The sequence below is a fragment of the Desmodus rotundus genome, chromosome 12, assembly GCF_022682495.2.
Source record: "Desmodus rotundus isolate HL8 chromosome 12, HLdesRot8A.1, whole genome shotgun sequence".
NCBI lineage: Eukaryota > Metazoa > Chordata > Mammalia > Chiroptera > Phyllostomidae > Desmodus > Desmodus rotundus.
In genome coordinates, this window is record NC_071398.1 from 95,928,656 (window position 1) to 95,951,542 (window position 22,887).

Here is a 22,887-nt window from a genome sequence, read left to right on the forward strand (position 1 = left end):
AGGAAGAGGAAGGGGACGAGAACTAGAGCGACCGGGCGGAGGAGGAGGAGGAGGAGGAGGAAGAGGAGGCCGACCAACAAGATGGCCCCTGCTGCCGGAGCAGCCCCAGCAGCAGCAGGTGGGGGGCCGGAGGCGGCGCTGGCGGTGGCGGCGGCCGGGGCCCGGCGGCCTGGGACAGAGTCCGAGTCGACGGTGGCGGCGGCGGCGGCGGCGGTGGCTGCCGCAGCGGCGGCGACGGCCGCGGGGACTCGGAGCTGAGAGGAGCTGCTGCTCGGACCAGCGCGGTGAGCGGGCGGCGGCGGCGGCGGCGGGGGGCGCGGGGCGGCGCGGCCCGGCCTCGGTCGGGAACAATAGGCGGCGGCGGCGGGGAAGGGGCTGTCCCAGCCGGTGCTCCGCTCCGGGGCCGCGTCCGCCCGCCCGCCCGCCGGGCCGCAGGCCCGGGGAGCGGCCGGGGGGCTTGTCAGTGGCCAGCGGCGTTTAGGCCTCAGGCCTCGGCTTGGCGCCGGGCGGGCCCGCGGGGTGAGTAGGCCGTGGGGCTGCGGGGACACCGCCCTGGACCGCAGGAGGGGCGCGGGCTTCGGCCGGAGGGAGGGGGCAGCCGGCTGCCCGACTCCGCTGCGACCGCCGGGGCCCGGCCCGGAGGGGACCGCGTCCGGGCGGCGCTCCCGGGCCCCCCAGCCTGCGGGGCGGCGGGGGGTGGGGTGACGGCGACTGTAAACAGGCGCCGCCTCCGCCGCCCTCCCTCCCGGGGCCGCTCGGTCCCCAGCCCCTTCGGGCGCTCCCTGGCCCGGCCGAGTGGGTTTTACGACGTCTGCTTCCCTGGAGATGGAGCCAGATAGTCTCCTTTCTTCCTGGCGGCTGTGGATGCAGGTGTCTCTTTGGAAGCATATAAGTACACCACCAAAAAAATAAAAATAATAATAATGATGTGCGAAGTCAAAGGTGATTAGCGAGATGGGGTGGAGAGGGATGGATGGAGTCTAAGGGATGCCCCTGCTCTTCAAACCTCTCTGGGCTTCGGTTCTCTCGGAACATCGGGTCAGAGCGGGACAAGGGCGCTTTGGGAGCGCTGGTAACTCCTGACATCCCCGAACAGTCCACGAAACTGGAAACAAAGCCACTTACTGGCAACGCGGAGACAAACTGTAGTGTTTGAATAGAACTTTTCTTCCCACGAAGCGCTGTGCATTATTCATGTGCCGCAGAAGAAACAACGGCGACTGGCGTGGAGTGGGCCCGGGGAGGCGTTCCTGCAGGAGACCGGAGGGCTCGTCTGCAGGCTAGAGAGCTCCGTGTGTCCTGTCTGTCTCGTGTTCTAATTTTGGCTTTCAGGAATTTGTCCTAAAATTATTCAAGACCAGGCCGTTCCTCTGAGTTGGACGTTTGGTTTCTGAAGCGGATTTCATACGATTTCAAAAACGTTGTTATAATTTTCAAAAATTGGAAACAACTGTTCTGTTTTGACTGTTTTGGGCTTATCAAGAGGCAGCTGTTCATTGTATTTGCCCTTAGGGTAGTGGTGTATGAAACTGCAACAGGGAGTTGGTATTTCTCCTAAACTTAGTTTTTAAAAGGCATCTCCCAAGCCCATTTCTAAGGGAGGCAGAAGAATGATTCAAGTTACTGCTATTCCAGTTTCTACCTAGGTGTGCAGAAATTTATATTAAAATTGTTTGGCTGTCTTGCTCGCCAGTCTTCAACGCTAAATGGGGTGATCCATCTAGTTTGTATTCTTAAAAGGAAGATGGGCCTGTGCAGAGAACATGCCAGTTAATATTGCTCACCCATGTTCATAGTGATTCAAAGCACTTTCAGGTTATGTAGTGTATGAAATTTAATGAGCCGCACTAGTTCTTAGTTCTTCCACAAGGGTTGACAGTAAATAGCAATTGGATAAACGTGGAGGTTGAACTGTCTTGTGTAGGAAGACTGAGAGTGGACGCCTATGAATGACTTAATTTATGCACAGCCTAAGTAATGTGCATGTTTTGACTTTTTCAAGTGATGGGGAGAGAACAACTTTCACATGGCTCCTGCTAATGTGAGTTTTCTGGGAATAAGTTTCAGAAGGGAAACTAAGGGTTCAAATCTATGATTCTTCTTTTATGCTGAATTTTATTAGGTCAGTACAGAATGCAAGTAAAGTTTATATTGCAGTGACTCTTATTTTTTTCTGTGACCCTCAAGCTATTACAATAACTTTAGTAACTTAAAAGTTTGTAAATTGTTTAAGTGGTTAGTGTGCTTTGTTATTAAAAAATCTCATGTTGTGTCAAGGACTAATTTGCCTCATACCTAATACCATTATTCTGAAAACAAAGCTTTATAAGTATTAAGGTTTTGTATTTGAAATTGGATGTTGATCCAGCAATTTCTGGGTTAAATCTGGGTCCCTATTTCTGTTTAACATTGAGAAATCTCTTAGAGAATTCTGTTTTTAATTGTCAAAACTTCTTAAAGATGTGATCTCTCAACTGTCATATCTTCATTATCAATGTTTATTCTGATTATTTCAGTTCAGAATTTTTCAACTAATATTTAAGAATTTTGTCCTAAGAAGTTTCAGGACCATAGCTTAAGAATCAGACTTGCATTTTCTTGGTATATTGAAAGTTTATGTATGTTTGGTTTATTTGAAAATATTTGAAAAAGTTTTTTTGTATGTAAAAAAATTACAGTTTTTCCAAGTAAATTTGTTGAATGGATAAGCACATTCTCATTTAATCCTCCTAGTTAGGCTGTAATATTCTCATGTTATCTATGAAGAATCTGAGGCTGGAGTAGCTAAGTAGCAAAAAGGTCACATGATTAATAGGTAAAAGTTTACTCAAACCTAGGTGTCGCCGACACAAATAAGATGCTTTACTACTGCAACCATGTGTCTCAGGGTTAAACATTGAAGCATCTTGTTTTGACCATGAACTATGTCTTGTAATACTGTACTTGCCTGTAGTCCTCGTATCCTTTCTATTACCATTATTTGTACCCTGCCAAATACTTATAAGTTTGAGAAAGTATTTATTCATGTGAATGACAAAAGAAACACTTACTTTTGCTTTTGCAGGTCTAAATACTTTCAGTGTAGAAATTCATACCATTTCCATAGGACAGACTCGTGGAATTGCTATAACTGTTTCATGACTTGAATTTGCTATATAAGCAGTTACTAAGTTGTGCCTTTGAAATACATAATGAAAATTCAGAAATGATTTTAGTGACTTTCAGTGATGTTTAAAGTTGAGTGGGTCAACATTTGAAATTCTTCATTTACATTTTTAAAAGGCATAGATCATTTAGAATTCTGTAGCATTTTTTTAATCTCTTGATCTTAGAGCTTGAAATGGAGTTTGATGAGGTCTAATCAGTCTGCACTTGTATATATATATCTTGAAAGTGGTTGGCATCCAACTGAGTGAAGAATAAACTGATAAATGATCCTTGTTTGGTGGACACCTTGGAGCAAGATGCTCCTTGGCAGGGTACACTGACCTGGTTTAGCTCTGGCCCTGTCCGTGCCTAGGAGTGCGTGTGTCTCGGGTTGGTTTCCAGTGGATTTACATTCTCAGACTGGCCTGCATCAAAACAGTCACAGTAGACCTCGGAATGAGCCTGTTCCACAGTGTCCCCTTTAAGGCTCCTCTTTTCTTTAATCCTAGAGTCTAGACGGGATTTGGACTCGCCTTAGAGGTTATGACATAAGATGAATTTTGTCGGGCATTTATACAGAGGAATTTTTCTCCAAAGTTTCTTAAGGTAGATTCTATACATTTTCAAGTGTGAAGCGTACTAATTGATGTAATGTTGCCCTGCATCCCTAAGACAGCTTTAGCATCTTTATTTGTGTCCGTGTTGGCCATTCTTGTGCTTGTTTACTTTTTATGTAACATTACAGACTTCTTATCAGTTCACAATGTTTTCCTGATGGGTTGAGGTTCGGGAAAAGAATTCTAGTAAAAATTTTGAATTCACCTTACATGCACAGTTAAGTTGACTGAAATTGCATTCTGTCATAGAGGAATAAATGTTTTAAGGTTCATTGATATTTTTCTTTGAGACTATTTGCAAATGTATGTCAACAATGTTCTTTTGATGTTTGTTGAGCATTTTAGCTCTGATGTCAGTATACTCCTGAGCAAATATGGTAATAATTTAACTTGTAATGCATTTTAGCTAAAATCTCTAAGATCTAAACAGAATTTGAACATGGTAACACTATTTTGAAGAAGAGAAGAGTTCTGTAGGGGTCAGTTTTGTCTATCATAACACTCATTTTTCCCTGAGGTTTAATTCATATAACATAAAATTAACCAGTAAGCAGTACAGTAGCAGTACATTCACTATGTTTTGCAACTCACACCTCTAATTCCATGGTATTTTTATCACCCCAGAAAGAAACTATACTTATTAAGCAGTTACTTTCCATCCCCTCTCTCCCTAGTTTCTGGCTACCACCATTCTACTTTCTGTCTCTTTGGATTTAATAGAAAATTGTTTTGAGCCAAGATTGAAGAAGAGTGCTATGTATAGTTGACATTACAGGAAAAAACTTTGGGATCTGATTGCTAGCCATCAAAACCCACCTTATTCTTCACATGCTTCTCCAAGTACAACAGGCTGCTGCCAGGGACTTTTTATGGAAGAAAAGTTGAAAATCACAATTTGCAGTTTTAGTTGTGATCACTCCGAAGGAGTTGTACTCACTCTCAGACTATTTGTATTTCCTCATTGGGTTGTGAGCATTAACTAAGTTTCAATGTTACATACAAGTGTAAGTGATTTATTTAGTCTGTTATCTACAAGTTGTTTGCCTTTTGGTTTTTCCCAATGTATAGAAACAACTTGGAACACTAACAGACTTATTCGGACTTATTTGAGGTTATATTGGGAAATGATTGTTAGATTAAAACTCTTTGATTTTATCGTTATGAATCTAACTTGGTGACCATTTTATTCAGCTAATTTTCGAGAATATTTGGAGTTATGATTTGTCTGGCACTCTGCATTTTATCTCTTGTTTAATAAATCTTAGAACCTTGATCTTGGCTTTATATATGACTCGCTCCAAAAATATAAGACACTGTTACAGAGCCAATTGGTATTTAGCTTTTTTGGGTTGTTTTAGATGGTTGATTGAGGAACAAAAGAATTAGGTTTGTTTTTCTTTCTGGGATAATGTAATAAAGTTGGACTTTCTGTAAATTTAAAGTTTCTACTAAGTTTGAAGTTTCAGTTTTAGGCTAAAATATTCTTTTATCCTTATCTTAAATTCAAAATGGTACTTCCCCTAGTTAAATTGAAATCTTAAAATGTATGATGAGAAGTGAAATACAGATTTCATGCTATTAGTAAAGGAGGTCTAAGTGGAAAAGAAGAATTTAAATTTTGATACTAATCTCTCCCTTTTTAGGGAAAGTGTAATTAATAACTTTAGGTCTTAGGACAACTTAAGAAGTTATGAAAAAGAATTAAATGAGAATATTTAGGGCTCAATGTAGTAAAATTTCTGCTTTTTTAACAGTGAGTATTTTTTTCAGGACAGTATCAATTTTTTTGTAAATATATTTCTGTGTTTTTGTATATCATTAATTTTTTATAGTGGCCTTTATTGAAAAGCTAGTACACTAAATTTAATCATAAAAATAACATCTTTAAGTGGGTGATGTTCAGAGAGCTGTGCTTGAAAATGCGGTTTAGTGGAAGGTTTGTGAATGAAACAGAATTGTTATATTTCTAGCTTTATTACAGAACAGTGTTTTATCTATCCAGCTTCCAGGTTGGAACAAGAAGTAGATAAAAAAGACCTTTAAGTCTCACACGATTAATGAACTGAGTCATCTGAGAAGGCACTGGTTTAGAAGATCTCTTGCTTGTGCTAATTCTGTGAAGTTTGATTGTCTGTTTTCTAATCCCACAGTGGATTAAAAGGTGCCAGTCAGATGTGGGAGTGGAAGCAGTAAGGGGAAGGAGGACAGACAGCAAGGAAGGGGGCAGGGAGGAAACCACATTAGTGAGGCCGTGTAGTGGAGGGACAGGACCTCATGAGACTGAGTGTATCGTTAATTAACTGTTGCATTGTGCTATATGACTTATTCAAAAGGTTTAGAGAAGAATAAGAAAGAAAAAGATGACTTCAGATTTTAAGAGTGCCTGATGAAAAATTTATTGTAGGGAAAATTCAATTATGCATGTAATTTGAGGAATCATAAAAATATATACGGGTATTTTAGACCATAGACTTTGGCGTTGGATCTGGCTAGGTTCTCATCTTCCACCACTTCAGTGTTATCATTCTTCATCTGTAAAAACAGAAGTGGTAATAACTTCCCTCAAAGATAGTTTTGAAATTCAAATGAGATAACATACACCTTTATAGTTAGTACCTGACATCTAGTACCCACTGAATAAATGTTATTTTCATCCTTAAGTTTTGTTTAACAAAAATCATTTTAGAAAGCTATTCATCTAGAATATTTGAAACACATGGTTCTGCTACAAAATGTTAATATTTGAGCTACGTATAAATTTTGTATAGTTTAGTATTAACTATGCTTGTATTTTTGGGGTGGTGGTCAGAAATGAAATACTATTCTCATTTTCTTCCCACCAGTCTTTCCTTAATGTGGATCCATACTGTTTAGTACCAGCCACTAGCTACATGTGGCTTCTTAAATATAAACATTTTTATAGGCTTTATTTTTTGAATAGTTTTAGGTTTATAGAAAAAATTGCATCAAAAGTACACAGTTTCCATATACAGCTTCCCACAGTTACCTCTGTTATCATGTTGCATTAGTGTGGTACATTTATTATAATTGATGAACCAGTATTGGCAAATTGTTACTAACTAAAATCCATGTTTACATTCGGCTTCACTCTTTGTGTTGTACAGTTCTATGGGCAAGATTGTCTTCCTTAATAATGAAGCCCTGGCTGGGTAGCTCAGGTGGCTAGAGCACTGTCCCCATACCCACAGGTTGCAGGTTTGATCCCTGGTCAGGACACATGCAAGAAGAAGCATGTATTAGAAACAGAAATAGAATATTTCCGTCATCTCAGAAAGTTCTGTTGAAGAGTGCAATATATAGACTATTTCCCCAAGGTCCAGTTCGTCATTTATGTTCATTCTCAAAGAGAGTTTATCTATTTACAAGGCCTCAATTTATCCTCGAGCCTACATTTTCAGTGCCTTATCTCCCCTGGCCAGGTAGCTCGGTCACGATTCACCAAGGTTGGACGTTCGATCCCTGGTCAGGGCACATAGACGAATCAACCAATGAATGCATAAGTGAGTGGAACCACAGACTGATATTTCTCTTCTCTCAAGTCAGTAAATAAAAAATGAAAAAAAAAAATAAATCCTTTATCCCCCCAAAGACCCAACCTTTCCAAATGTTGTTCATGGTAGCATGGTTTCTTCCGTTTCCTATCAGGACATCCATTGTCTTTCAGTCTGCTCTTCGTTGTTCCTCACCTGGAGTCACCCTTTCCTTTCTCACCCTCCTCTAAACCTTTTGAATACTTACCAGAGGTGTATAGATCTCAGAGCTAATAAATGGCATAGCTGAGATGAGAATTTAGATCTCCCTGTTTCAGTTCTCTCTTGGGATCGCTGTTGTTGGGTTTGCTTTTACAATCACTTCTGAAAAAAGTGATTCTAACTTCAAAACTTATAATCCCTTCACTTATGCAATGAAGGGATTATGGAGTACTATTTGATTATATACTATGTAATTCAAAACTTATAAATCAGAATTACAGACTTGCTATAGATTTAATAAATAGTGATGCATTATCTTATTCTTTAAACAATTAGAATCTTAAATAAAGAACTTTATCCTATTTAGTGGATTTTTTTCTTTAGTTTATGATGGAATTTTTTTCTCCAAGTTTGACCCATTTTAGATAACAAATTAATTTCCGGTACTAATACAAATTGGTTGGCAAGGGTGAATAGAATTTAACTAACCATTATTATTTTCCAGAATTATCTGTTGGCACTGATTTACATTTGGATTCTATTCAAGCTACATTTTGATCTGTACAGTCCAAATGGGTCACTATATGAACTTGTATTTTCCTGAACTCATCATGGTAAAGTTTCCAGAGCTTGAAAAGTGGAGAGCTTCGGGGTCAGTCCCTTCTGTGTTTTGAGGTGGGCGGTACCGCTATTTGTGCTGAGTACTCATGCTCTGTACGGCCCTGATTTGACCTTCTCTGCATGCTGGTTTTGCTTGCTCAACAGTCCATTTTTGTGGAGACGTTCTGTTAAAGTACTGTACTTAAAAAAATACACACCCTTGATTTAAACTTCATTTTGAGTGCTTTCCCTATAATTACTGCTTTTAAAACACATATTTTATGTCAATTTTCACATTAATTACTCCATTAACTGTTTTGATTGAAACTGCCACTCTTTGCTCAAATCTAGCCTTTCTTTGAATTTATTAAAAACTTAAAATAAATGTAAGGCATTACATTTATTTAGAAAAATTGAATTACGGGTTCTTTGCATTGACTCATTTGATCCAAGTTGGTTGTCTCAGAAATGTCATTTTGTTCTGTGGGACTGAACTGGGTGAAAGCCTGCTCACAAGGGCACAAAAGACCCTCCATTTTTTTTCTTTCTACCAGTATTTTTCTAAATGTTGGCTATTTGAAATAAGAAAATTCTTAAAATAGAAAATGTTTAAATCTCTTTAAATGCATTGAAGAGTAATTTAGACTATCACAAAGCCTAAATAGGCAATATTCTTATGAAAGAAAGCATCATTGAATATTGAAGTAGTAGCTCCTGTTCCTCTAAATGACTGGCATTATTCAGTTCATTGTACTCAGAGGTTAAGATAAAACTTTAGTAATCTTCTGTGGGGCATAATGCCACAATCACCATTATTTGATGATTTTAGGGGAGCAGAGGGGAAAGAATGGGACAGCAAATTCTATCAACAGAATCCTCATACTGGAGAGCAATTTCAGGTTCAGTTGTTGATTTTTAAAAAAATTTTCTTGCTTGTAAAGACTATTTTTAGAGCAAGTTTAGGTTCTTAGCAAAGTTAAAAAGAAGGTACTAAGATTTCCCATCAACTCTTTCCCTGCACACACCTGTGGCTCTTCCCTCATCATCAACATCTGCCACCGGATGGGTACATTTTGGTACAGTCGATGGACCTCCATTGACACTGGAAGCCCATAGTTTACATCAGGGTTTGCTCTTGGTGTTGTACACTCTGGGGGTGTGGACAAATGTAGAACATGTATCCATCGTGATAGTATGTATCATACAGAGTATTTTCCTTGCCCAAAAAGTCCTGTGTGCTTTGCCTGCTCATCCCTTCTTAGGCCAACTCCTAGCAACCACTGATCTTTTTATTGTCCCCCTAGTTTGCCTTTTCCAGAATGTCCTGTAGTTGGGATTGTTAAACAAAAATTTTCATGGCGAAAGCTTTTCTAAAAGAAAGGGTTTATTAAGACTATGCTAGCTTTTCTGGCCGGTGTGACTCAGTTGGCTGGAGCTTCGTCCCATAACCGAGGGGTTGCTGGTTTGATTCCTGTTCAGGGCACATACCTAGGTTGTGGGTTCTGTCCCCCACCTGGGCATGTACAGGAGGCAGCCCATCAGTGATTCTCTCACATGGGTGTTTATCTTTCTCTCTCTCTCTCTAAAAGCAATGAAAAAAAAAAAAAAGATGCTAGCCAGGGAAAGACCTGGTCCTGGGGCCTGCGGTCTAACCCACCAGGGGCAGGGCTGGAGGGAGAAGACAGCACGTTCTCCATCCTAGAATGGACGGGCTCTTTTATGTCAGCAGTTTGGGGAAGGAAGATGTAAGTTGTTCTGAAAGAATTTACATCGGCTGTAAACACGGGGTGGGAGAAGCGGAGGCAGGGCCAGTTCAGGGTCAGGCGCAGAGTCTGTAAGGAAGGGGTGTTTGCTCTTCAGGATTGGTCCCGAGCAATTGTCTGGAAAGCTTATGCATAAACAAGAGGCAGCGGCACCTCGTGGTCGGCTATTCCATCTCTCCAGGTAATTGTGGAAATAGCCACCATAGGGTTGTTTCCCGTTTGTTTTTGGCTTTTATGAATAAAGCTGTTATGAATATTCTTATATGTTTGTATGTCTTTTGGTGGACATATGTAGTCATTTCTTTTATATAAATACCTATGAGTAGAATTTTTGGGTCATTTTGTTTGGCCTAAGTAGATTATAGCCAGTTTTCCACAGTGAACAAACCGAATTACACGGCCATCAGCATTGTGTGAGAATTTCACGTGTTCATATTCTGTTTAATACTTGGTACTGTCAGTTTGAACAATTTTAGCCATTCTGGTGGGTGTATCTCATTGTCATTTCAATTTCCCTCACAATTAATGGTATCCTGTAACTCTTCAGTAAGTATATTATACGTATGTATATCCCAATATGTATGTATATCATATGCTTATTGGCCATTATCATATGCTTATCCCCTTTTGTGAAATGTCTGCTCAAGTCAGTGGTCCTTTTTTTATTGCGTTGGTTTGTCATCAAAGAAAATGTAGTAGCAGCTGTGAGGAGGGGGCAAGAACAGAGTAGGAGGCGGACATAGTTAAAGGTCACTGCGGGTCAGGCGAGAGTGATTGCGCGTCAGGTGAGAGTCGCTGGGAGTCAGGTGAGAGTCGCTGGGAGTCAGGTGAGAGTCACTGCGGGTCAGGTGAGAGTCACTGCGGGTCGGGCAAAAGTGACTGTGTGCTCTCTGAGGGCAGGGGCTCTGTTTGGTTCAGGGTTGTATCTTCAGATCTTTGGACGTTGTCGGGCATGTAGCAGGTGCTCAGTAAGTGTTTTGTTCTTGCTTTTTAATGAATGCATACAGACCTCACTCAGGGGAGTAGAGGTGGACAGGCAGCTACAGGTGCCAGTGATAAAATAATAAGGCTTTTTAACAGGGGTAAAAGAGAATGGAATCTAGGATGATCACCAGATTACCAGGTAGGTAAGTACACGGAGTGTCCAGTTGGATAGTGGTGGCACCAAAAAAATAAACTACAGAAGGAATTACCATTTTAGAAGCAGGGGTGAGTTAAGTTGCCACGAAACGTTGAATGTCTTTTCTAACATCTGTGCTTCAGTTTCCTCAACTGTAAGATTAAGCCGTAATGGTACCTAGTAGGGTCCTTGTGAGGACTGAGATGAAGCTTGCAGAGCACTCAGTATAGCTCCTGGTCCACAGCACAGACTCAAAAAGGTGAGAGATAGAAACAAACAAAAATCCCTGTCGTTACGGAATTTACATTTTAGTAGTAGTGGGTGCCCACTATAGCAAAGTAAGTAAAAGAATAGCATATTGGATGGTGAGGAGTATTGTGGAGAAAAATGAACCAGGAAAGAGGTGAGGAGCACAGTTTACGGGAGGTGGTAGTGGAATTGTGATTGACGGGTCATTTTAAGTGAGGGGATGAGTGTGGCCCTCCCTGAGGAAGTTCACAACATTGTAGGGAAATGGGGGAAAGGTTTGTGTTTAGGGGAAAAGTGGGACAAACTGTTCATAATTTTTTAAGATGAGAAAGCAGGGCTCCCTGTTTTTACCAAAGAACAGAGTATAACAAGGTATGAGTATATCTATCTATTGTGCGAGTAGGGCAGTCAGACCAGATGTCTCATCTTCTCCCTGCAACACACACATACACCACCAAACCTAAGTGCGGATTTAACCCCTGAGAGATTGTCGTTAATACTTCGGAAGAAGTGTTTTCTGTTTAATTCTGATGTATTAGCAATAAATTAGTAGGTTCTCTAACAGTAGCTACTACTTGGGAATCAGCAAAATACCTTGTTTATAATGTATATACCTGATCCAAAGCACAATATGTACAGTCAAACCTTGGTTCTCAAGTGTCTCCGCTCTGGAACAACTCGGTTCTCGACCAAGCTGTTCATGAAAAATATGTCTCAGGCCTCTAACAAAACTTTGGGTCTCGAGTCTCGACTTGACAACTCTTTCATGCTGAAACCTGTATGATTAGTCATGCGTCTCTCGGGTGACAAATGAAAATGATTTGGTTTTCCAACAAATTGCTTCTCAAACAGCCTTCCAGAACAAATGAAGTTCAAGAACCAAGGTTCAATGTGTAAATAAGACACATTGTAGCGTAGGCTTCTGTGTTTGAAGTTGATGTAGCAATTTGTTCATTCTTTTAAACTCAAAATGAAGTTTTGCCTGGGGCAATGGTCCAGAAATAATTCTAAAATGGACAGTAAATGCATACCTCTTTATTTTTGTAGCTTTATTTTTCGAATATATGTAATTGAAAGTCACTGTGACTTTTTTTTCTGGAAATAATTAAAATTCTATTAGATATAGTCCATAAAAATAAACAGAAAGTAATGTAAATATTCTTAAGCCTTGGCCAGTAGATTATGGGGGCAATATTTTAATAACATGAATGGTATTGCTATTTTATCATTATTAAATATGTTAGATTATATATTTAAAATGCAAACGTTCCCTAGGTCAGAGTATGTACTCCAGTATCACCTGACCGTCGCAAAAAATATGTTGCCCATGCGCCTTGCCTATTCTGAAAACATTAATGGGAATGTTTTGTAGTAGTTTATAAGTAGAAAAAAAGTGTTAACAGCTATAATGTTGAGTGACAGGAGCCCGAGTGCAGAAGGGTACACACTGATGGTCTCATCACACAGAGCTGTAAAACAGGCAGGCCCCCTCTGTAGTATTAAGTTGGAGCGGTAGTGACCTTGGAGGAAGAATAGCGGAGTAGTGATTGGGAGGGTGGTGGGGCCTTCGGGGCGCTGGTGGTTTATATTCTGCGTGTACAGACGTGCTCACTCCGTGACGGTTCATTGAGCTGCACTTCTTGATCTGTGTAGTTGTGCGTGTGTGTGTGTCACACTTTAATATGTTCTGTATAAAACTAGGAGCCATTTTCTGTCTTAGTCCTCCGAGTATTTCTCGGTGTGTTCTAACAAAATATTCTGGTGGCTCTTTTCAAAAGAAATAGATGTCATTACCTGGTTTTTGTTCATTTGTTTTTTAAGTAAACCAGTAGGGTTAAGAAGTTACAGGGTTCCTGTGCTGGCCTAGCATGTGGCCTGTCATGGATAGTGTTCCATATATATTTGAAAAGAATTCTGTTGTTGGGTGTAGTACTCTATGCATGTGTTTTAGGCCCAGTTGCTTTGTAGTGTTATTTGAGTCTTATATGTATAGCCTTGTTGAGCTGTGCATGCTATGGTGGATGCCAAGGCTTTAAAGTTTTCCATTAGCCTAATTGACTTTCCAATGGAGAAAACAAGTAAGTATTCCAGCTTGATAGGTTTGCTGGCTTTTTCTGTAGTAAAACCATAGAGCAAATAGGAAGAGAGGAGGGGAAAACCCAAGATACTCTCTGATTATAAGGAATTTACAGTTCAGTTATAGCCTAGCTTTGCTTGGTTGGGGTATAAGAAATTGTCACAGTAATCTAGGTAAGAGATGTTGGTAGCCTAAACGTAGGTGTTGGGAATGGATGGGATAGTTTCAAGAAACGTTAAAGAAATAAAATGAATAGGACGCGGCGATTCGTCAGTTGAGGAGGCAGATTTGAGGAGAAGGAAGTAGGCTGGGGTGATTCCCCACACCTTTGCCAGCAGCTTGGTCCCTGTCACTGACTTCGAGAGCAAAAGGCCTGGTTAGGCTGAGATGGTTTGAAGTTGGACACGGATGACCAGTAGCCAACTGGTTATATGGCCCTGGCCCTGAGGCCTCTGACCTTGAGCTACAGATTTGGAAGTCATCTGCATGTAGTTGGTGGCTGAGCGCTGATACATCGATGCCATCACTCAGGGAGAGTTTGTAGAGAGAGGGGAGGGAGGAGTTCTGAGGGGACCGTGTGCACTCCAAGGGTAGGCAGAGAAGGGCCCCTCCAGAGAGGCACACGAGGCGCGGCCTGTCAGTCGGTACACCCTATCGAAGAGGGTGGCATTGGCTGGAGCAACTGGTCAACACTGTCGCCTGCTGTGGGAAAAGGAGTAAGGTAAGGACCGAGACGGGACTGTTAACTTGGTAAGCGGGTGATGGTGTGCAGTCTGGAGCCCTTTCTAAGCCGTGGTGGGGGAAGGTGGTAGCTTGAAAACTGAAGGGTTAGGGAGTGGACAATAGAGTCTGCGAGAAGACAGGGACAGGGATTGAATGACTTTTTTTTTCAGTTAAATAAGATAGGTTGGAGATAGAAATGTATTTTTAACCCCTCTGAACAAGGACTTAAGACTGCTGGTGGGGAAGGAGATAGTAAAGAGGGTCAGTTAAAGCAACAGTATTAGTGCTGCTCCTTAAAATGTCTCAGTTTCACTGGATTCCTCAGTCCGCAGGTTAGTATTTAACAATCTGAAATAGAAATTTATGAGGCGTGAGTTAGCTTTTCTTTTCACTGTGAGCATTTGCCCTGCATTCAGGACTACTGACTACTTGTCAATCGGGTTTGCCGTGTGTCTCAGAATGACCTCTGGGATCGCCGGGCCAGCTTGTTAAAGCGGAGCCGTCTTTACCGCAGGAGGGCGGTTTCGGAGTGTGACCTGGAAAACTAAAGTCTGAGTGAAGTATTTGGCCTAATCTTGAAGATTTATTCATGACTCTTCTGTATTTGGACAGAGTTATCTTTATAATTTAGCAAAGAACCTTATTAATTAAGGAGACATCAATGTTTACAAAGAGAACAGCCAGTTTCAGAAACGTGTTTATGGGGTGTACGGGGCGGGGGAAAGAGGAGGTGGGAAAATGGAGACAACTGTACTTGAACAGCAATAAAAAAAAATTTTGTATTTCATTTGAAAGCAGTTAACAAGATGACAGATCAACTAAAATGCATAGTGTATTCCAAAATAGTCCTGACTTTGCCCTGACTAGTGTGACTCAGTCGGTTGGTGTCATCCCACAAAGTGAAAGGTCGCAGATTCGATTCTCCCTCAGGGCACATGCCTGGGTTGTGGTTTCTGTCCTGGGTTTCTGTCCCGGGGCGCTCAGGGTGTGTGCAAAAGGCAACCCATGGATGTTTCTCTCCCTCATTGTACTTTGCTCCCTTAAAAAAAAAAAAAACATCAACAGAAGAAAGAAGCAAACAAAATATAACCAGAGACATTGAAGTTAAGAACAATCTAACAATAGACAGGGGGGAGTGGGGAGGGGACAGTGAGGAGAGGGGATTACAGAAACTACTATAAGGACACATGGACAAAATCAAGGGGGAGGATGGAGGTGGGGGAAGGAGGTGGGTTCGGCTGGAGTGGGGTGGAGGGATGGGGAGAAAAGGCACACAACTGTAATTGAACAACAATAAAAATGTTTAAAAAAAATAGTCCTGATATTAGCTATTAGTTCTCATTATGTCCTTGATGTTTGGACTACCACTAACTGGTGATGACATATTTATGTACTTGACAGAATAGTATAAGTACTACTCAGAAGAGTATTAATGCAGAAACTGAAATAAGAAAATAACCCTTTGCTGTTTTGCTATAATGGATACATTTTTCCTGCTTAGTATCTCAGTCTTTTAAAGATGATGCTTTTGAGCCTGGCCTTTTCATCCTATCACCTCTTAATTACCTCCGATTGTCCTCTTCAGTATAGCACGTTTATACACAATGTATAACTTTGTTACATAGAATAGAAACCTAGAGCCTCAGACTGTGTACACAAAGTTAGAAACTGCCATTCACATCTTAGAGTACTGTTTCAGCTTCCCATCAAGCAGCCTCTAGGGGAAATGGTTTTATCTTTTTTACTGTTTTTAATTTGGAATTAAATTGAAAGTGGAAATGTTTCTTTTTGTCCCTCTGAACCCTGGGAAAGTAAGATACCCAAATTAACCCTTTGCAGCTTTGTTAACTCTTCTCTATCAAGTTCTATTTTTCAGGCCTTTCTCCCTCTAAATCATAAACCCTTCTCTTCATACCCCAAATATTTCTCCATTGGTACTAACATTAGCATATGGAATTATTTATATCTAGGATGTATGTACAGTGTAGGATTAATCCATATATTTTGGGAAGAGATACTTTTACAATCAAAATTGGGTCTTCACAGGATATTGCTGGGAAAACCTTAATTCTTCTAAAAAATCTCAAACTACCATTTTATCTGTACATTGATATTCTTTTTTAAAAATTAATTTATTTTTATTCAGTTACAATTGTCTGCATTTTCTCCCCTTCCCTCCACCCCACCCCAGCCAGTCCCACCTCCCTCCCCCACCTCTACCCTCCCCCTTGATTTTGTCCTTGTGTCCTTTATAGTAGCTCCTATAGACCCCTCTCCCCACTATCCCCTCCCCACTCCCCTGTGGCTATTGTTACAATGTTCTTAATTTCAATGTCTCTGGTTGTATTTTGTTTGCTTTTTTCTTCTGTTGATTATGTTCCAGTTAAAGGTGAGATCATATGGTATTTGTCCCTCACCACCTGGCTTATTTCACTTAGCATAATGCTCTCCAGTTCCATCCATGCCATTACAAAGGGTATAAGCTCCTTTCTCTCTGCTGCATAGAATTCCATTGTGTAAATGTACCATGGTAACACTGAGTAGGGTTATAATAAGCCTTCATTTCTTCTTCTTCTTTTCTATTTCTTGCTTTTAGCTTCATTTTTCAAGATAGTTAAAACTTTTTCTCTAATGTTGCCCGTTGTGTTGGTTGCTGTGGAAATGTTCTGGAAAAATGGCAGGTTAAGGCCAAGAAAGATGAGTTAAACTCATTTCATAGGGCAGGGCAGGTGGGAATAGATCAAGATTGTCTCGTTGAAGACACTAGGTTTTGTTTGATATAATATCTTTTTCAAAACAACTTACACCTCAAAGAAGAACTGAGTTTTTAGTCTCAGCTCCACAATGTTTAGCTTCAGGCAGGTTATTTAATGCCTTAGAAACTCAAGAGTTATCTAGAACATGGGTGTGGTAATGCCTCAGAGGAGTGACTGGCCCAGAGTAGATACTCGATGAATTCTAATTTCCATGTTTCTCCCTCCTAATCAGAGGCAGATAAAATGAACCTGTAATAGAGGAGATGGTTAATACATTTTTTCAACAGTTTCTTAAGTGTCTGTGATACATGTAAATGTAACCTCCAGATATTGCTGTGCCCATATAACAAATCTGAAGTGTCTATATTTTTAAGTTACTGCATTTAAAAATTTGATAACTGACTTTTTATGAAAAGCTTTTAATGACTATTTTAGCAGCTTTATTGAAGTATAATTTGCATGCAGAAATTTGTTTTAAGTGCACGATTCGATGATTTTTAGTAAATCTACAGAACTGGGCAACCATCACTACAATCCAATTCCAGAACATCTCCTTCACCCCCAGAAGCCCCTCACCTTAATGACTATTGACTTTCATCTATAAGGTGGCACACACTATAGGGTATTCGTTTGTGGTGAGCCCTGCATGAGTTTGAACCATAGTCCTGCCGCTTACTTGCCTTGAGTCTTTGCATACTTCTCTGTACTTTGGTTTCTTTATCTTTAAAATGGGGATAATTACATTACAGCTATATGCATTGCTCTGAGCATTTAATTGATTAGATACTATATATAGAACACTGAACATTTTCTATATATAGTATCTAATGCTGACACCTTGTTGGTACTTAACAAATACTGGTTCCTGGTGAGAGTTTATACTGTGGTTTAGATTTATGGTAGATTTAGATTTTCAGAAAACCAGACTCTCTTATGCTGCAGGTGGTCGTAAGTTTGTCTATAGCAGCTCTTTAGCAGTCGCTTTAATCACACAGGTAAACCTGTGACGCTCAAGCATACAGGTATTTGTTGTCTTGCAGAGCCGTGGGTCTGAACTGAGTGGCTGCATGGCAGCTAGGGGAGTGGGAGTCGGACCCTGCGGACTAGTCACTGAGCTGGTGGGGTGAGTCCTCGGTCTTGCTGTTGTTCATTGGAGTAATCTTACTCTAAGATCTTACTTCTTTGTAAATAAGTTCTGACAAAAGTCAAGTGATAATATTAATGATTTACTTATTAGTATAAATACTTAGAGATTTTAAAGTGATGGTTTGTAACCAGAATTTAGAAGCTGGGATAAGTTTAGTGAAATGTGAAACGTCAGAATGTGTACAGTAGTTCTAGTTAGGGGCATGAACAAGGCTTGTAACCAAATAAAACCATCTTTCAGATGCTTTCTGGGAGCACTCTTTCTGGCATAAAAATGTCTATTATTGGGGGAGTGATAATGATATTTATTAATTTGGACCTTCTTCAAGGTGGACTGATATCCATTTAATTATCATGTGAATTCTGTATTACCTGTTATCATTTATCTGCAGTAAAATCTCTCATTGCCATTTACATAGGAGAGTAAACCTTCTTTAAACTGGTGGGAAAGTTAACCATTGCTCTCGTCACTGAGCATCAGAGTCACTGTTTCAGATTTTTTAAAAAATAAAGAGGACTCATCATTCATGCTCTGCTTCTGATTAGGAAGATTCCAGTAGAATTAGCCCTAATGAGCTAGGCTGAGGCTGAGCCCTAAGATGTAAAGATTTATCTGCAGGCTTTGTCACGTGTGCTTTAATTAATAGAATCATTTAGGGGTTTTTCCCCGATGAAACATTACTCTGAGGAAGTGTAAAGAAGCTGGAAGTTGGTATTTAGTAATTTTATTTCATATGTTTACTCTTTAAAAAAATTTATTTTTATGTTTAGAGAGAGGGAAAGGGAAGGAGAAAGAAAGAGAAACAGAGAAACATCAATGTGTGTTGCCTCTCGCACGCTCCTAACTGGGGACCTGGCTGGCAACCCAGGCATGTGCCCTGACTGGGAATTGAACCGATGACCCTTTGGTTCACAGGCCGGCACTCAGTCCACTGAGCCACACCAGCCGGGGCTTATATGTTTACTCTTGACCGAAAGAATGTTTATCACATTCACTAAGCCATATGTCCTCTGTGGTTTAGATATGTTTTGTGGTTGAAGATGATGTAAACACGGTCTTTGAGAAGCTTGGAGTATGTTTAGAAAGATGACTTTGGACAAAAATGTTTAAAGAATGAAGAAAAAATTCTTCTTAGATCTAATAACCATAATTGATGACTTTTTGAGTCTCTGAAAAACCTTTATGTTTTTGTAATTCCTGAAATTGAATCATTACTAGTCTTAATCATCAAATTTCCCAGGCAGAGTCATGTTTTATTGTAAAAGACTATTTTCTCTTTGATCTCTCAAACTTATCAGTATGGTCAAAAGAATGCTTTTATTTTTAGTGAAGAATTGGGTACTAATTCTGTATATTTACTCTATCAAGTTTGTTGTAATTGTCTCTAAGAGAAGTTTTATTAGAAAATGTAAGAGTTTAGCAACAATATGCCTCATTTTGCTAGGCTAATAGAGATGGAACTAATTATATATAAAATTAACAAATTATGCTAGTTCTTTGAAACATAAATTATAGGGAAATGTATAAAGATTTTTAATGAATTTGAAAAGAACTAATAAGTTTTGATGATGTAGCTTACCCAAATGTGTTAAAATGTCGGTTTAATAAGGAAAAATATTTTGAGTAGTCTTATAGTAATTATCTTAGGAATAGCCTAAATCGTGTTCTAAATGTACTCTTAGCTTCTCTTATTTCCATTCTTTAGACTTTATTTACATTGTATAAGTAATTCGCAGTTGTAGACACTGCCCAGCTGTGCAATGTCTATTAAGTTGGTTAGATACCTTTCTAGACCTTTTCCTTCCATCCATTTCCATCCACTAAAACCAAGACTAATACGTAGGGTTTTCCCTCAACGCAAATGATACCATATGTATTGGTTTACAGGTGTTATTTTTACTCAACAATATACTTTGGATCTCTTTCCATTTCTATATGCATAAATCTTTTAATTTTTCTATATGTTTCCATAATATAGGCATAACCTCTGTTTAACTGTTTGCCTATTTTGGACACAGTGTTTCCAATTTTTTTACAAAGATTTCTAGCCTTTCTTTCAAAAGAACCCTATTATATGCCCTGGCCAGGGTGGCTCAGTTGGTTGGAGCATCGTCCCACGCACCAAAAGACCGCAGGTTTGATCCCCCGGTCAGGACGTGCATGGGAGGCAGCCAGTCAGTGTTTCTCTCTCACATTGATGTGTGTCTCTGTCTACCCCACCCCCAACCCCAAACCCTCTCTCTCTAAAAGCAATGAAAAAGTGTCCTCAGGTGAGGATGAGGGAGTGAATCTGTCAATGTAACCATAGATAGGAAAGGGGTGGGGAGGGAGTTATAGAAAAGCCTAGAAAAGGATACAAAAGTTAAACTCTATCAAGAGAAGGATATTTGAATTTTATCATTTATCATAATGTGAATCTTAATAAACTTTTTCCTTTGAATATGCAAAAAAAATTAAAAGAACCCTATTATGAATACCGTGGTAGATTATCTTTCTGTAATCTGAATGATCACTGCAGTCTTTGTTCTCTGTTAGAATTTTTACCTGTCATGTTTTCTTAAAGTGGGCATGCTGCTGGTATGACAGAACCGAGGTTTTCCAGGGCCCAGCAGTGAGAGAGAGAAGTCACACGGGCTTTGCTAGGTTGCTCTTCCTACTGGGCCTTGAAGGAGGTCTCCGTGGGCTGGGATCTGTGAGGATAGTATACAGACTAGGGAACACCGAAAACGATGAAGTGGTCATGCCTGCCTCTGCAGTGCCTTCGCACTGCCACTCTTCACATTACCCTTCGCACTGTGACCAAATACCACAATGCACTAAAAGACCCTCTTCGGATACGCAGGGTGATCCGAAGGGTGCAGGGGACACTGAAACCAGGGACTCGGCAACTTGGTTTCTAACCCCCACTCTGCTCTGTTGAGCTGCCTGATTATCAGTAAAGCATGACAAGTAACACGCGAAGCCCTGTTACGTGTCTTTGGTCTCTGCCATGTCCAACTGGTGTAGTGGAAATTACATAGGCTGTAGTGTCAAGCATTAGCTTGAGGGTGTTGTGACTTGACTTTGCCACTTACTACCTGTGTGATCTTGGACAAGCTTTCTGAATGCTGTTTTACTTCTCTGTAAAAAAGATGGAAAATGATTCCAAATTCTCTGGGTTTTAAGGATTAAATGAAAAGAGGTGTTTCAAAAAGTTTTGTAGTACTTGTTATTATAGGAACATAAATAAATGTTATCTCATCTTGAAAAATTAGGATAGAACTCGATGTTCTCTATCTTTCACAATAAAGTTTCACGATTCTTTTTAAAACAATTCTTGTTACAACAATAATTTGGAAAACTTTATATGTAACAGCACTGATCTGAACTCATGTGGGAGATCAGTGAGGTGTTTTAAGTTTGTAAAACGATGTCAACCATTTCTTTCTGCCTGTTCCATATTCCATGCTGCTGGAATATGGAAACCTCAAATTTTAAGATTCATAAAAGAAACATACAGGTTTGAGTCTTTAAATGGCCTAGAGATCTGAGTAGATTTTCACCATTCTGCAAACTCTTTGAAATTATATGCAAAATTTTAGTGTGCCAGAATTATAGTGAGGAGCCCTAGCTTTCCTCGTGAACAACACAGATTACATTTATTTTCTCAAGTAGTCTGTATTCTAATAGGGGAATATAGATATTGAGTAAAAACATTAAAATATAAGCAAGAAAATGCAACTTATAGATGATGGACATGTTTGGTATAGAATTTAAATATAGTGATGGACTGGAGAGGGATTTAGAGGTTATTTTAGAGTTTTAAGTGGTCAGGAAGGTCTTCTGAAGAGTTGACATTTTTGGTGGCTTCTATTATAAGTGATAAAGGGTGGCCTCCAATTCAAACATTAGACAGAGAGACTAGTATTGGGTTGGACAAAAAGTTTGTTTAGTTTTTTTCCCAACAATGGCTGTAGTAGTGTTTAGTTGTCTTTAACTTCATTTGAAACAATTTCATTAAGATTGTATTGTGACAGCTGTCATATCAGCGTGCACTTAAAAAAGACATCAATATTGGTGAATTTTTGTCCAGCCATTTTAATGTTGAAGATGGAAGAAGATAAGCATCATTTTCAGTATATTATGCTTTATTATTTCAAGGAAGGTAAAAAACTCAACTGAAACGCAAAAACAAATTTGTGCAGCATGTGGAGAAGGTGCTGAGACTGATCGAATGTGTCAAAAGTGGTTTGCGCCCTGGCTGGTGTGGCTCAGTGGATTGAGTGCCGGCCTGCAAACCCAAGGGTCACCAAGTCGATTCCCAGGTGGGGCACAGGCCTGGGTTGTAGGCCGGGTCCCCAATAGGGGGCACACGAGAGGCAACCACACATTGATGTTTCTCTCCGTCTCTTTCTCCCTCCCTTCCCCTCTCTCTAAAATAAATAAGTAAATCTTAAAAAAAAAAAAAAGTGGTTTGCAGAGTTACTTGGTACTGTTGACATTTTGGCCAAATAAGCGTTTGCTGTGGGGCTGTCTTACGCATTGGAAGATGTTTAGCAGCACCCCTGGCCTCTACCCACCGGAAGCCAGTAGCAGGAGATAGCCGACACACTCAAATATCCAAATCAATGAAGTTATTGGTGAAAAATGGAAAACATGTCTTTTATGGAAAAAATGACTTTCTGACCAACCTAATACTGACATTCTGTGATGGGACTAAGCTTCACTTGAGTAGCTGGTGAGTAGTGGGGTGACTGGGGTAAGGGTTAGAGAAAGTTGGAGAGCTAAATTACAGGTCATATCACTTAGGGCTTTATAAACCAGAATAAGAAATCCCAATTTTATTCTGAATGTACTGGGAAGCCATTTCAGAATTTTAGCTAGAGAATGGGAAAAGGAAACGTGAGACAGAGGCATGATGCCTCCAGAATTTGGGACGAAGAGATCAGGAGCACAGCCAGTGAGCTGGGGAGGCTGAGGGGAACGTTGTGGCTCA

At 40.1% G+C, this 22,887-nt stretch overlaps 1 protein-coding gene across 2 annotated transcripts in view; it reads left to right on the forward strand.

Annotated features, from left to right (window-relative positions):
• RC3H1 (ring finger and CCCH-type domains 1) overlaps nucleotides 1-22,887 on the forward strand; it is a 66,537-nt gene continuing 43,650 nt past the window's right edge. Inside the window, exon 1 of one of the 2 annotated variants that reach the window (XM_053914582.2) lies at nucleotides 1-284. The gene's annotated coding sequence lies outside the window, so the exon portion shown is untranslated. The remainder of the gene's footprint in view (nucleotides 285-22,887) is intronic. The other variant, XM_053914581.2, reaches the window with a different exon arrangement.